Below are 15,990 nucleotides of genomic sequence, written 5' to 3'. Positions count from 1 at the left end.
TATTGATCATGGTGTCTCCCAGTACTACAACTTTGTTCTTGAGCTAGATCGCCCACGACATTTTGGTTGGGTTGAGAGATTGGGATAGTGGCTTTAGCTTGAGTGAAGAAGGAGAAAGGTGGGAGTTGTGATAGGTAAGGAGGTGTGGCTAGGTTTTTTGTGGAGTTAGATGATATCTATTGGGGTCGGACCTTTTGGCTAGGTGATTAATGGGAGTGGACCTTAGAGGGTTTGAGTGGGCCTTGAGCTTTAGGTTTTGGCTTATTGGTTTGTTTTAGAGTTTGGTTAGTTGGTGTAACTAATTTTCTTTTGCCTTTGTTGGCATCCAGTTCGACTTCAGTTACTTTGTTGGGGAAAGGGATATGATGACTGATGGGATTTTGCCGTGTAGGAGGTTGGAGAGCAAACTAGGTTAGTGGTTGAAAAGACGTACCTGTGGTAGCAAGCTTTTTCTTAGGGTTTGGTTTTTTCCTCAAGACTAGTAGCTATAGGCCATACTGGTCAGGCCCAGCGACCGTGGGATGGTCTTCGTAAGCCAAGGCAGATAGTTCTGACGAGGTTGAAGGCGAGGAGGGGCCAACATTGGTACTTTGGCTAGCATCATTACCTTGCTCTTGATTGGTGGTTCTAAGGTTCACTTTGATAGTTTAAGGACAAGTTTCCTTTTTATGGCCTAGTTGGCCACATGAGAAGCAAAGAGAATGAATGCCCTCATAAACAACTGGTTGTCTAAACTTTCTGATGAAGATATTTTTTACAAGAGGTTTATCCAAGCAAACTTGGACACAGAGGCGGGCAAAATGTCCTCTGGCATTTGTAGCTGTGTGCCCATCAATCCTGAGCACTGGCCTAATCATAAAGCCCATCTTTTTTAGGATAACTGGGTTATAAAACTCAATGGGTAACTCGGGAAGGTGTATCCATATAGCCACTTTGGAGAAGTTGGTTGTGGATGCTTTAAACTCTGGCTCCCAGGATTTAATGGCAAGGAAGTCTTGTCCTATGAACCATAGGCCATCTTTTAGCACATGATCAAGCTCCTCATGCAGTTCAAAACATGCTAAAAAATAGTCATGGCCAAGGTCCACCATGTTAACGTGTATAGTGTTGTGGGCTTTAGGCCTAAATAGATTACTTGTATAACACACATTCTTGTACTACACTCTTACTTATATTGCACACATATGCCTCCTATATAAAGGCACTCATGTATATTCTTTCACTATGAAATACAATACTATTGATTTCAGTATTTCTAACATAGTATCAAAGCCACTGCATTAACCTTTTCTTAGTAGTATTGTCTTTATTAGTGTTACTCCATTCTCAACATCACTTCCACTGTCACAACAGTCACCACAGCCTCTTGTTGTTAAACTACTGACATCTTCCAGCCGTTGTCTTTGGGTTCTAGACCTGCAGCCACTGCCGTTAAGGAGTCCCACACCGCAAAGACCACTGAACATGTCATCTAGGGCTGAAAACGAGCCGAGTTTTGTCGAGTAGTGAATGTTCAAGCTCGGCTCGACAGTAAAAGCAGAATGTTCAAGCTTGGCTTAAGCTTGATACGAGCCTACAAATAATGTTCAAGATTGAGCTTGTTATAAAGTATAAAAGCATGAACTCGACTTGGTTCATTAGTCAAGCCAAGCTTGATCTCTATATCAAGCCCAAACTCAAGCTCAATATCATGTTTTTGAGCTTGAGATCCAACACAAGTATTTTATCAAGCCTATAACAAGTTTATTATCTAGCCTATTCAGTTTGGATGAGTGGTCTCAACTTATAATTAATTAAAGTTTTAAAAGGATATAAGTTTACTTGTCAAGCTCATATCAATTTTATTACCAAACTCATAAATAAGCCTAGGCTCAACTTGTTTTGTTATTTTTGTATCGAACCTTAGTGTTCACGAGCTTGTTCATGAACAATATTTTTACTTGGGCTCAGCTCGTTTATTAAACAAGCCTAAAACTAAAATTTAAGTTTGGCTTATTTATAAATAAACAAACATGAACGAGCTTTTATCGAATCAAGCCCGAGCCGTTTATGAATGGCTTGGTTCATTTACAGCCCTAGACTGTCATCACCACCGCGAATATTGCTTCGATTACGTTTCTTTAGGTATCACTGAGATCGTCTTGCACCGATCTACATGTTGGTGGAAGCCTCACAGCCATCGGAGACCACACGCGCCCTCACATGCCACCCAAAATTTCTGTGTCGAAGCTCACGTGTCGTTATTAGCTCTAGGCTGATGTCACCTGCGATGTCATCAGTGCCACGCCAACCCTAGCTTACGTTAGCATCTAGTCATCTGCTGACATTAGCGCCACATCATCTTGCTAACATCATCTCTGCTGACCATTGACCGTGTTGACTTTGACTGTTGACGGGATCTTTGCCCGTTGACCGAGCCATTGACTTTTCTCTAGAGTAGATTTCATTTTTGTAGTCTGTTTTGCATATTGTGTCTCTAAATGGATAAAAAGGATATTTTTCTTCCTCGCCCCATCAATACTATATTGGAGGGGAATAAGAATTACTTATGTTGGTCTTAAGCTATGCGCAGTTTTCTTAAGGGTCGCATGCTTTGGCAATATTGTACTAGTGTAATCACTATTCTTGTCAAGGGGGCAAGTGAAGAAGATGCTGTCTTCCTCAATTGCATAATTGAATGGGATAGTCACAATCACATGATCCTCACATGGATTCAGAACACTTCCATTTCGTCCATCTCCAATCTGTTGGGAAGCTTTGATGATGCAAAATCAGCGTGGGATATGTTGGCCAAAAGGTACTCCACTACTCTCAAGTCTATGAAATATCAGTTAGTGGTTGAATTGCATCAACTCAAGCAAGAACCAGGGCAATCCATCAAGGACTACTATGATCAGCTTCACTTCATTTTGGGACCAAATTGACCTTTGTCACCTTTCTGACCCAACTTAGGCATGCTTAAAGGATGATCAGCAATATGCTACCGTTAGAGATGAATTTCGTCTCTATGAATTTCTGATGTCACTTCACAAGGACTTTCAGCCCATCCGAGGTTAGCTTCTTAATCTCAGTCCTCCTCCCTTTCTTGATACTGCTGTAAACGAGTTGGTTAGAGAAGAAGCTCGTCTTGCAACCCTTCAAGCCCAGAATAAGCTTAATCTTTTGGCTATTACTCCTTCTGCTCCACCCATAGAGCAACCTCAGCAATCAAGTGATTCCTCTAGCTCTAGCAATCGTCGCAAGCAGGTCAACAAAAAGTTCTGCAACTATTGCAAGCGTCTTGGCCACACTATTGAGACTTGTTACCGTCGTAACAAATCTACTGTTGTTGTTGCTAATACTGAGCCTACTTCGCCAGTGCCTTCCATTTCAGCTAAGTCCTTATCTTCTAGATTCACTATCAACCTCTTCCCCACTGAACTACAGGACATCATAGCTCAGGCTGTTCATATGGCTGGTAATGCATCTCTTTCCACTACTCTTTCAGTTTTACTTGGAAAGTCTCAAACTTAGCTTTTTGATTTTGCTTGTTGCAATCACATGACACTTCACTCCTCTTTATTCTCCAAACTTGACCCTGCCCCACATCCTCTTAATATTCATATAGCTGATGGTTCCACCATGTAAGGGAATAGTCTAGGTTTTGTTTCAACTTCCAACATCTCTGTTCTTGGGGTCTTCCATGTACTTGACCTATCCTATAATTTGTGCTTTGTGGGAAAATTAGCTAAACTAGGATATTACTTTATTTTTTACTATTCTGGGTGTATTGTGTAGGATCCGAGGACGGGGCAAGAGCTTGGGACTGGTCCTAGAGTTGGGCGTATGTTTCCCGTGGACAATCTTCATCTTCCGCCTGTTGATTCTGTTTCTGTTGCTGCTGTGGTTTCTTCCTTACCTTTTCTTGCACTTTGGCATTCTTGTTTTGATCATGCACCATCTTCACGGGTACAACAGTTAGCTTCTAAGGGTCTATTAGGTTCTGTGTCCAAAAACAACTTTGATTATACTTCATGCCAGTTAGGAAAATAGCTAGCTTTGCCTTTCAATAATAGTGAATCTATCTCTAATAATATTTTTTAGTTAATTTATTCTGATGTTTGGGGACCTTCTCCTATTGCTGGTATTGGTGGATCTCGATATTTTGTTGTTTTTATTGATGATTATTCTCGTTATAGTTGGATCTTTCCTATAAAATCTCGTTCTAAAATTTTACCAATATACAGTAACTTTGCAAAAATGGTTAAAACACAATTCTCCAAACGTATCAAAACTTTTTCATTTGATAATGCTCCAGAATATACCCAATATGCTTTTCAAGCTCTATTACCTTCCTATGGAACTGTACATCACCTAACTTGTCCAGGTATCTCTTAGCAAAATGGTTGAGCTAAACAAAAACTTCATTATATTCTTGATACTGTTTGTGCTCTTCTTCTTTTTGCCAAAGTTCCTACCCCATTTTGGGATGAAGCTGCTCTTCATGCTATTAATCGCATTCCAAGCACTATCATATATAATCAGACTCCATATGAGCGCCTTTTTGAGTCACCCCCTGACTATCATCACTTTCGCTCCTTCGGATCTGCTTGTTTCGTTCTTCTTCAGCCTCATGAGCACAACAAACTTGAGTCTCGATCTAGACTTTGTTGTTTCCTTGGTTATGGCGAAACTCAAAAGGGGTATCAGTGTTATGATCTTGTCTCTCATCGTCTTCGTGTTTCTCGTAGTATTATCTTTTGGGAACATTGCTTGTTTGTTGAACTCTTTCACTTTCGTTCTTCCCTGACTGCCTCCTCTGTTTTAGAAATATTTCCAGACGAGTTTCCTGTTCCTTCTACAAATACTCTTGATCCTCTTTTGGACTTCTCTATCCAATCTCTAGATATTTTTATGCTTCTCCTAGATAGGTCAAAGATCAACAGGTTGATGATGTGCTACCCCACCTTGAGCTTGGGTCCCCTGCTCCTACTCCGCTTGAAGATCCTTCACAAGACATTCCACCTCACCACTCAACCCAGGTAAGATCTATTCCTACACATTTACTTGACTATCATTATTACACTACCCTTGCTACACTCCACAATCCTCACACGTATCGTGAGGCCTCCACTGACCCTTTATGGCAGATTGTAATGAAAGAGGAACTTGATGTATTAACCAAAAACCATACTTGGGATCTGGTTACTCTCACTTCTAGACAGTCTGTGGTTGGTTGTAAGTGGATCTATAAGATCAAGACTCGCTTTGATGGATCCATTGAGCGCTACAAGACTCGTCTTGTTGCAAAAGGTTTTACACAGGAGTATGGGATTGATTACAAAGAGACATTTGCTCCAGTTGCTTGTATCTCATCTGTTCGTGCCCTCTTAGCTATTGCCGCTACTAGTAAATGGGATCTTTTTCAGATGGATATTAAAAATTCCTCCCTTAATGGGAATTTAAATGAAGAATTTTATATGCAACCTCCTCTTGGTCTCTTGTTGAATCAAACAAGATTTATCGCCTTCGACGTGCACTTTATGGCCTTAAACAAGCTCCATGAGCTTGGTTTGCCAAGTTCAGCTCCACCATCTTTTGTTTTGGTTACACTGTCAGTCCTTATGATTTTGCCTTATTTCTTCATCGCATTGATAACAGCACCATTTTGTTTCTCCTATATGTGGATGATATGATCATAACTGGTGATGACCTCGGTGGCATTCAAGAACTCAAGGATTTTCTCAGTCAGCAGTTTGAGATGAAAGATCCTGGAAATCTTAGCTATTTCTTGGGTCTTGAAATCACTCATTCCACAGATGGTCTTTATATTACTCAAGCCAAGTATGCTTCTGACCTCTTGTCTCGAGCTGGATTCACTAACAGCAAGACTGTTGACACCCTAATTGAATTTAATGTGCATTTGACACCCTCGGGGGGAAACCATTGTCTAATTCCTCTCTTTACAGAAAATTGGTTGGCAACCTAGTTTATCTCACAGTTACTCATCCAGACATTTCCTATGCTGTTCATCAGGTGAGCCAGTATCAATCTGCTCCACGATCGACTCATTATGCTGTTATTCTGTGCATTCTTTGATACTTGAAAAGCACTCTCTTCTATGGCCTTTTCTACTCATCTCAGTCACCTCTTGTACCCCGTGTATTCTATGATGCTAATTAGGCAGGAGATCCCACTAATCGCAGGTCCACTACTGGTTATTGCTTTCTCCTTGGTTCTTCTTTGATTTCTTGGCGTAGTAAGAAACAAACCTTTGTGGCCCATTCCAGTACTGAAGCAGAATATCGTGCCCTTGCTGATACCACATTTGAGCTCCTTTGGCTATGATAGCTTCTTAAGGACTTAGGTGTGTCCACATCCTCTGCTACTCCTCTTTATTGTGACAACCAGAGTGCCATTCATATTACTCACAATGATGTCTTCTATGAACGGACTAAACACATCGAGATTGATTGTAATTTTATCCGCTATCATCTTGTCCATGGTGCTCTCAAGCTCTTCTCAGCCTCCTCTAAAGATCAACTTGTAGATATCTTCACCAAATCACATCCTAAGAGACACCTTCGTGATTTGGTTGACAACCTCAAGCTGGTCTCACATCCACCTTGAGTTTGAGGGGGGCTGTTAATGTGTATAGTGTCGTGGGCTTTAGGCCCAACTAGATTACTTGTATAGTACACATTTTTGTACTACACTCTTATTTGTATTGCACACATATGTCTCCTATATAAAGGCACTCATGTATATTCTTTCACTATGAAATACAAAACTATTGATTTCAGTATTTCTAACACACCAAATCTAACCTTCCAGTAGGGGAGCAGAGTTCTTTGACTCTTTGAGAGGGAAAATGATATCCCACTATTCGTCCAAAGGTCTTTATAATGAGGGCCTTTGACCATTGTGATCTAATGTGGATCTTGTCCTCTTTTGTAAGAGATAAGGCTACAACTCCTTCTTCAATGTCTTCTTCCTTAACATCAGATTCGGCATGTTCATGCATTTGATCAACAGGGCTAAAGGCATTTTCATAGGCACTAGGAAGTTGTCCTACAAGTTTTGCTTTGTAACTAAGATTTTGGAACGATGGTTCAAGTGATGAAGGGGTGTGCCCCTCCTTGATCTTTTTTGTACTTCGATGCAGCGCGTCTTCTTCTTCACTAGAGAGAAAGGAGGTTCTAGAACTCATGTTTTCCATTCCCATTGACGGCACTTTAACCATTGTGTATTTGAGCCGTTATTTTGTTTTGTTACCATATCTTATACCAACAAAGACAGAGTATGCCTTCATACAGAATGAAAAGGTAAAAATGAACATATATGGTTAACCTGACGAATTTGTTGAGGATTTATACCCAACCCTTGATCTTATTGTTACCAATATCATATATCATATTTACCAAAGGTAAATTAAGAAATGATCATAAGTACTTGATGTATTTTCCCAGTCAATTTTTTTTAGCTTATCAAGAATTGTTAGTTACGTCTTGGAATGAATGTCCAATGGTTTGCTACTAGGGCCAAATTCTTAATAATGAAAACCATAATTGACCATGTCTAATGGTCCATGGCCATGGGGCCAGTGACGTTCTTGGCTTTTACAAAAAATCCACCTTATGCCTCATATATATGCTTGGTGAATCTATTTCAAACTAGTTTCAATGGATTCCTCACGACTTTCCCTACGTCCATTCAAGCTCTCTGATGTTGATGACTTCCTAAAATGGGCTAGTGATGATAGAGTAATGCAGTATCTTAGATGAGACTCCATCACCTCTAGGGAAGAAGCATTGACATATCTTGAGAAGGTTACCATACCCTAACCTTGGCGTCGGTCCATATGTTTGGATGATTGTTCAATTGGCTACATTTCAATTAGGCCAGAATCTCATGATGACAATTGCAGAGCACACATTAGTTATGCTTGTTAGGATGTATGTGATTTACTTGTTAGAAACATATGTCACTATTTTATGTAATTGGCTAATCCTTTAACAAAACGTACTTTACTTATAATTGGGCAGATCTAGGATGTGTTTAATGCTTCAAGAAACCTTGTTTCAAGTTCAAGTGTTAAAGCCATGCAAATCTGTCCAAGATTCAAGTGCCAAAAGTGTTGTTCATTAAAGCTTGACAGCTAACTCAACAACTAGACATCTATCGAGCCTTGAAGAGCTGTTCTAGCCTGTGGCTAGACAGATAGGCATCTGTTGAGGTCTATGAAAAATAGAGTTTCAGTTATGTTTTTTATAGGCCACAAACTAAATGACCCCTTGTGATAGAAATTAATTAATTAATTAGTCAAGTTGTTAATTAATCAATTTATCATGCAAACGTGTGGTAGCACAAACAAATCACCAATAAACTAATAATGCAGCAGAAAATAAATAATACAGTGATTTGTTTACGAACGGGGAAAACCTAACGGCAAAAACCCACAGGGTGATTTTTAGGTCACCATTTCCGAAACTCCACTATTATCACAACAAGCGGTTACAAGTAAAGGAATCCAAGTACCTTACCAACCTACAGTTGAACCCTTACCCTAATACCCAATTAGACTTGTTCTGTAGTGACAGTTCCCCTTTCTGATGCACGGCTCCTAAGTTCGTGACTAACCAATTGCGCAGATCCCAGTACGCGACTTCAATCACCAACTAAGAAGGTTGTTGGTTGCAAAGTTCTTCAGTTCATCCAAACGATGAAGATCAAGAAGATGCTTGGTTACAAAACCCTATGGTGCACATACACAACAACTTCTTCAAGAGAAAGAGATGAACTAGGGCAAGAACTTTGTCTCCGGTCACAATTTGCTTGAATAGAGTTTGCTTAAAGTTTGTGCAACTTGTGAACACTTTGACAGCCCTTAAACTGATCCTTTTATATGTCTAGGTTTAGGAGAAAAGAAGGCCCAAAGACATATTCACGGATCCCAAGAAAATCATATTGAAATTTTGAAAATCTTAAACCTCGACAGATAGCAGGTGTCGAGCAAGTGTCGAGCAGGTGTCGAGCACACTGAATGAAGAACAGCTTCCTTAAGCTCGATAGATGAAGCTGTTGACCAGTTGTCGAGCTTTAATGATTTTGCATTCTAAACTTGTTTTCTTGAACAGACTTGAAAGCTTCAATACGTGATCTTGAAACAAGGTTTCTTGAAGTATTTAAAACATCCTAAATCTACCTAAATACAAGTAAAGTGCGTTTTGTCAAAGGATAAGCCAATTACATAAAATCAAGACATATGTTCTTAACATGTGAAATACATATGTCCTAACAATCTCCTCCTTTGGCAATCCGTTTACAAAACCACAACAAACAAATGAACATATGAGAGAAGTCATAAATCACTCAACTCATATTCACTTGTTGAATACAATAAAATCTATCCTAACACAAACTCTTGAAAAACTTTGCAAGAAGAGAGTTTATGGCAAGTAGACTTTAACAACCTGTATTTCTAAAACACTTTAAACAAAACTCATCAAGGCATTTTTGTATGAAACAGAAATAATAGATTGCATACAAGTATAAAAAAACATGTGTATAAAGAGCAAAAAGAAACAACAAATGAAGGGGTAGGTGAAAGAAAAACATACATCAATATAAATAAGGAAATAAGTACAATGTATGTCTAGAAATGGTCACAAGACCTCATATACAAGAGTAATGTATCTAAAAAGAAAGAAAAGAAAAAATCCATACTATCCTCACTACATCCCTAAAAAATGTATCAACACTCCCCCTAACAAAACGATCCTATACTAACTCTTAGCCTAAGATAGACTACTCTCATACCAAAACTACTCCCCCTTTTTGTCATGAATGACAAAGGGTAAGAGTGTCAAGTAGATATCTCATCGGCAGAGCTAGCATCTCCATCATCATTATCTGAAGCATCATCGTCATCACCATCATCATTATCCTCATCCTCAGAAGCAGAAGCCACAGGAGAAGGCGGTGAAGGAGTAGCCTCAGGAGCAAAGCCACCCATAGACGCCTGTCGTCGAGCAATACGATCGACACAAACGTTCACCTGATACAACTCCGTAGAGAGTGTATCAAGGCGAGCATCCATGCACTGCAGCTGCGCCATAATATCTCCTAGAGACACATCGCTCGAAGAGGAAGAAGGAGCCGATGTGGATGGAGCCGAACGGGATGGAGCCGAACGAGAGGAAGGAGCCGCTGAATCCGACTGTCGTGACCGAAGTTGGGTCTCACTACGTTTAACGGTAGCGTAATCTATGGCACACATGACGATGAAATGGTTAGATGAGGGAAAAGGAACAGAAAAATGGTGTAGAATCCTCGTGATAGTGGAAGGAAAGATGAGCTTATCACGGGTCGCCGAATCTAGATGAACATCAATAATAGACAGAATGAAATGAGAAGGGAAGTCTATGGTGAGATGCTCAAGAAGAGACAACAAAAACCGAGCACGAAGCTCTGTGATGGAATTATAGTGAAAGAGGGGATGCAAAACAAAAGTCATCACCATGTTCATGAATCTAGGACCTTTAGCAAAAGGTCAACATGGTGTAAAAAGACACTCACCCCAAGAAGTAGGGCGCTCACAGAAAGTGGACATGAGCTCATCCCTGGACACAGTCCTCAGACACTCATAACCAGGATAGTCAGGAAACTGTGTCCTAGGAACCTGAAGCACATCCGCAACTAGCTGCGGTGTGATACGAATGGGCGTACCTTAGACGCGAGTGAAGAAAAAAAGTAATAACTGATCAATCCCGTGCATGTTGGAGTAGAATTCCTAGATCAGCACGAGAGGACAGGTGACCGGGGCATCACATAGTGACTCCCATCCCCTACTGTGAATGACAGAAGGAAGGTCGGTGTCAGCAAAATATGACAAGATGACTTGGCGTTCTGAATGAATGCCTCGTCGAGAAAAGCTCTCTGAAAATGCCTTAAAGGCATCATCATCACGGAACCGGATATGAGATAAGGTAGGATCAAATGAAGAAGAAACACCGGAATAAAGAGGGTTCCGAGCTGGAGTGGATTTATGCCTATGTGCCATAGACACGACTAACATAAACAACAGAGAGGGAGAAAAAGAAAGACAATCAGAAAAGTCCCAAACATTTTCAAATATATCAAATATATTGAAAAGAAGTACGTATGCATGGGAAATGCATGAACATGTGACATGCAAAAGAAATTTCATCATGGGCTCAGCCTAATCCAAACCTACCAGCACACATTCATATAGCACATCTAAATGCATGGCAAGACCATTATAATGCTAATGTGATACAATGTATGAGGTTTTAAACACACTTAAGTGAAAACCCAACCCAAATTTCAATGAAATCATATCAATTTTGAAAAACCCCAAAAATTTCCAAAAACCCCAAATCCTTGGTTTCAAAAACATGAAATGCATGAATGAGAAAGGATTAGAAGCTTACCAAGTGAAGAAAAACTTGAAAAACCTTCGAAAATCCTTGAGAACCAAGATAGGAGTGAGATTGGAGAGTTTTTGGGAGAGAAACAGAGAAGTATCGAGAGAGAGATCGATGGAAATGAAGACTGGATCGCGCATGGGCTTTATATAGGAAAGCCAGTAATTCTCGACAGATGAAGGTATCGACAGGTATCGAGGTATCTGTCGAGGAGGTGTCAAGAAAATACATGTCGACAGCTGAGGTGTCGAGGAGGTATCGAGGATCAATACATCAAATTTAAGAACAGAAGCTCGATTGATCCACCAGGTATTGAGAAGCTATCAAGCATACAGATCCAATCTCGATAGATTCACCAGGTATCGAGGTGCAGACGAGATTGCGATAAGAAAAAGCTTAAGGAAGCTCGACAGATAGCTAGCTATCGAAGAGGTGTTGAGCCAGCTTTTAAAAGCAGTTTTTCGAGATGTGAAAAACACAAACATGAATGCAATCCAACATGCAACTCAACCAACAATCCAATCCACATATTAAGCTCTTAAAATCATCTCTCAAATGAAAATTTAAGCACATGGATATCCACAAACACACAAACACACTAAACAAGTCTAATCAATTTTATATTTCAAAAACAAGTCAAGACAGTTTAGTGAGCATACATTAACACATGTAAAACCTCGTGATGGCCAAATTACATTGTTACTTGCACATGTATCAAGAATAGCAAAGAATATTGCGTGTTGTGTGTGAAAAATATCGCAAGATTGCATAAGTGTACACATGTTATGACGATTTGAGATATATGAAAATCTTTAACTCACACACAATCATAACTGCTTGATGGGGACTATCACCTTTGAGGTACATCATATAACTCCCACATCTCCTAGAATACACGCTTGCAATCATATTTAAAGCATTTTTGATCTTTTTGCTTTTGATTTTTCTTTGCATATTTTTCTTTTAAGCATATCATGCATGGACTTATAAAAGAGAGAGAAGAAATACCCAATAATATTTGACATTCCAATTTTGCTATGCCTAGGCACACAAATGTCATTGACACTACACTTTTGCTATGCCGAAGCATACGTGTGTCATATTATGATTGACGGGCAACAGTGGTGAGATGGTTATTTATGCCTTTCTCTTAGGAGTTTTTAGTCCTTCCCATCAAAAAGAGTGATATGAGTGTTAAGTTTAAGAGACAACTTAATCGTATTCATCACAAACACGAGCCACAAAACTCACTTGCTTAATTGTGTATAGAGATGCTCATCTAAACTACAAAAGATATAAAATTTAGAAGACTTTGTTTCAATGGCCATTCAAGGTACACAAGTACCAAAGTACACAAAACACACACTGTTTTTGTATTTTCTAATTTTTCAATTTTTTTATTTATTTTTATATCAAAAAAAAAAAAAACTAAAAATAAACAAACAAAAACATATTAAACAAACAACATGAAAGCATGAAAGAAATATGCATATGCATGAAGGCATGATAGAAGGGTGCAGATGCATGAAAGCATGATTCCAAAAGCAGATAAGAAATCAAGCAAAGAGAGTCCTACTTTAGATAGAAAGAATTAAAGTAGAAGACAAACAGAGAAGACAATTAAGTCTTAGGATCCTTTATCACCCACACAGCATGAGTCTTTGGTCGTGAAGATGAAAAGGCACGTGTCCTAGTATGACTACTAAAGGACATAGAGGAATTAGAATTCCCCTAAAATTGAGTTAAAAAGCTCAAAACTTTTAATAACTCACCAAGAATAGGTACAGAACCTTTAGACAAAGGATGAGACCTATTGGACACTCGCTTATGAGGAAACAACTTGAAACAATTAGGACGAGTGTGATCGGAAGCACCACAATGGTGACAAACATGAGTAGTTTTCGCATTACTATGCTTCCTAGAAGGAGGTCTAACCTTAGAGGTTGACAAATTAGGACAATTTGGCCTAATATGACCAACAATATGACAATGATGACAAGTGGGGACAAATTCAGAATTTTCATTCTTTCTAGGAGGAGTTTTAGACATAGGTTTAGAAACTTCAGCATTAACATAAAATTTTTTACCTTTGTCTATCTTAGCAATATTAGCCTTCAACTCTTCATTATTCCTTTTAAATGGAGGAATATAAAAATCCTTTTCTTTTGAGTTAGGCTCAACAAGATGTTTGGCACTAGTTAATTTTTCAACTTCAGTTTTAGATTCAACTAGTTGCTCTTCCAAACTTTTAATTTTGCCCACCTGAGATAAAATTTGATTTTTAAAACACTCATTTAAATTTTTGGCTTCATCCAATTTTGCAATCAAATCATCTTTTTCAAGCTTAACCTTTTTAAATTTAGCTTTTAATTTTGCAGAATATTCAAGAGATTTCATACAAAAATTATAAAGCTTGCAATAGACATTTTGAATATCATCATCATCATTCAACATAAGATCATGCAAATCAAAACAATCAAAAGTTTCCATGACAACAGGGGCCAATGGATCAACACAGCAAAGATTAAACCTTAATCAGAGTGTGTCTGCTCTGATACTACTTGATAGGCCACAAACTGAATGACCCATTGTGATAGAAATTAATTAATTAATTAGTCAAGTTGTTAATTAATCAATTTATCATGCAAACGCGTGGTAGCACAAACAAATCACCAATAAACTAATAATGCAACGGAAAATAAATAACACGGTGATTTGTTTACGAATGAGGAAAACCTAACGATAAAAACCCCACCGGATGATTTTCAGGTCACCACCCTTGAAACTCCACTATTATCACAACAAGCGGTTACAAGTAAAGGAATCCAAGTACCTTACCAACCTATAGTTGAACCCTTACCCTAATACCCAATTAGACTTGTTCTGTAGTGACAGTTCCCCTTTCTGATGCACGGCTCCTAAGTACGTGACTAACCAATTGCGCGGATCCCAGTACGTGACTTCAATCACCAACTAAGAAGGTTATTGGTTACAAAATTCTTCAATTCATCCAAACAATGAAGATTAAGAAGATACTTGGTCACAAAACCCTATGGTGCATATACACAGCAACTTCTTCAAGAGAAAGAGATGAACTAGGGTAAGAACTTCGTCTCTGGTCACAATTTGCTTGAACAGAGTTTGTTCAAACCTTGTGCAACTAGTGAACACTTTGATGGCCCTTAAACTGATCCTTTTATATGTCTAGGTTTAGGAGAAAAGAAGGCCCAAAGACATATTCACAGATCCTAAGAAAATTAGATTGAAATTCTGAAAATCTTAAACCTCGACAGATAACAGCTGTCGACCAGCTGTCGAGCACACCGAATGAAGAACAGCTTCCTTAAGCTCGATAGATGAAGCTATCGACCAGCTGTCGAGCTTTAATGATTTTGCACTCTGAACTTGTTTTCTTGAACAAACTTGAAAGTTACAATACATGATCCTTAAACAAGGTTTCTTGAAGTATTTAAAACATCCTAAATCTACCCAAATACAAGTAAAGTGCGTTTTGTCAAAGGATAAGCCAATTACATAAAATCAAGACATATGTTCTTAACTTGTGAAACACATATGTCCTAATAGTTTTGACTCCAATCCGTGATTGTATGTTTGACCTTTCTTTTCTTACAACCCTAGACATATAAAATGATTATTTTAAGAGCCGTCAAAGGTGGAACAAGTTGCACAAGTGTTGAGAAAAGTTTGTTTAAGCAAATTGTGACCGAAAACAGAATTTGCCCTAGTTCATCTTTCTTGTGAAGAAGTTGTTGTGTTTGTGTATCGCAGGGTTTTGTAACCAAGGTGCTTCTCAATCTTCATCATGTGATGAACTAAAGAATTTTACAACCAACAACCTTCTTTAGATGGTAATTGAAGTCGCATACTGGGATCTGCATAATTGGTTAGTCACATACTGGGAGCCGTGCATTAAAAGGAGAGACTGTCACTACAAAACAAGTTCAACTGGGTATTAGGGTAAGGGTTCAACTGTAGGTTGGTATAAGATACTGAGATTCCTTTACTTGTAACCACTTGTTGTGATAATAATGGATTCTCGGGAGTGGTGACCTTAAAATCATCTGATGGGGTTTTTGCCGTGTTGGTTTTTATCGTGTCAATTTATTTTTCGTTACATACTTAGTTTATCAGTAATTTGTTTGTGTTACCATGCATCTTACATGTTAATTTGATTAATTAATGCATTTGGCTAATTAATCAATTAATTTATCACAAGGGGTTTTTGACCTATCAATGCTATGGGCACAGATTACTGGGGGTAGGGGATAATCACCACTGCATTGAAGATAGCTATCTCTAAGGTGTTCAAAGAGTTCCCAGATTTGGTGAGGATTGAAGCAATGGTAGGGGTAGAAAATATGGGGTCTCAAAAGGTTTTAGAAAAGGTTGGATTTCTTAAAGAAGGGTTGTTAAGAAAGTACGGATTTTGTAAAGGAGAGATCAGAGACATGTTTATCTATATCTTCTTAGTAACAGATAGTTTGTTGTGAGTGATATTAATTAAAAGCTGTGCCTTTAGTCTTAAAATCTTCTTCTTTCAATT

The 15,990-nt window shown here is 38.7% G+C and overlaps 1 pseudogene; it reads left to right on the top strand.

Annotated features, from left to right (window-relative positions):
- The first annotated feature begins 7,648 nt into the window (after positions 1 to 7,648).
- LOC126689451 (uncharacterized) lies at positions 7,649 to 15,974 on the top strand (annotated as a pseudogene).
- Positions 15,975 to 15,990: the final 16 nt, after the last annotated feature.

This window comes from Quercus robur, chromosome 6 (assembly GCF_932294415.1).
Source record: "Quercus robur chromosome 6, dhQueRobu3.1, whole genome shotgun sequence".
Lineage (NCBI taxonomy): Eukaryota > Viridiplantae > Streptophyta > Magnoliopsida > Fagales > Fagaceae > Quercus > Quercus robur.
This window is presented reverse-complemented; position numbering and strand designations above follow the sequence as displayed.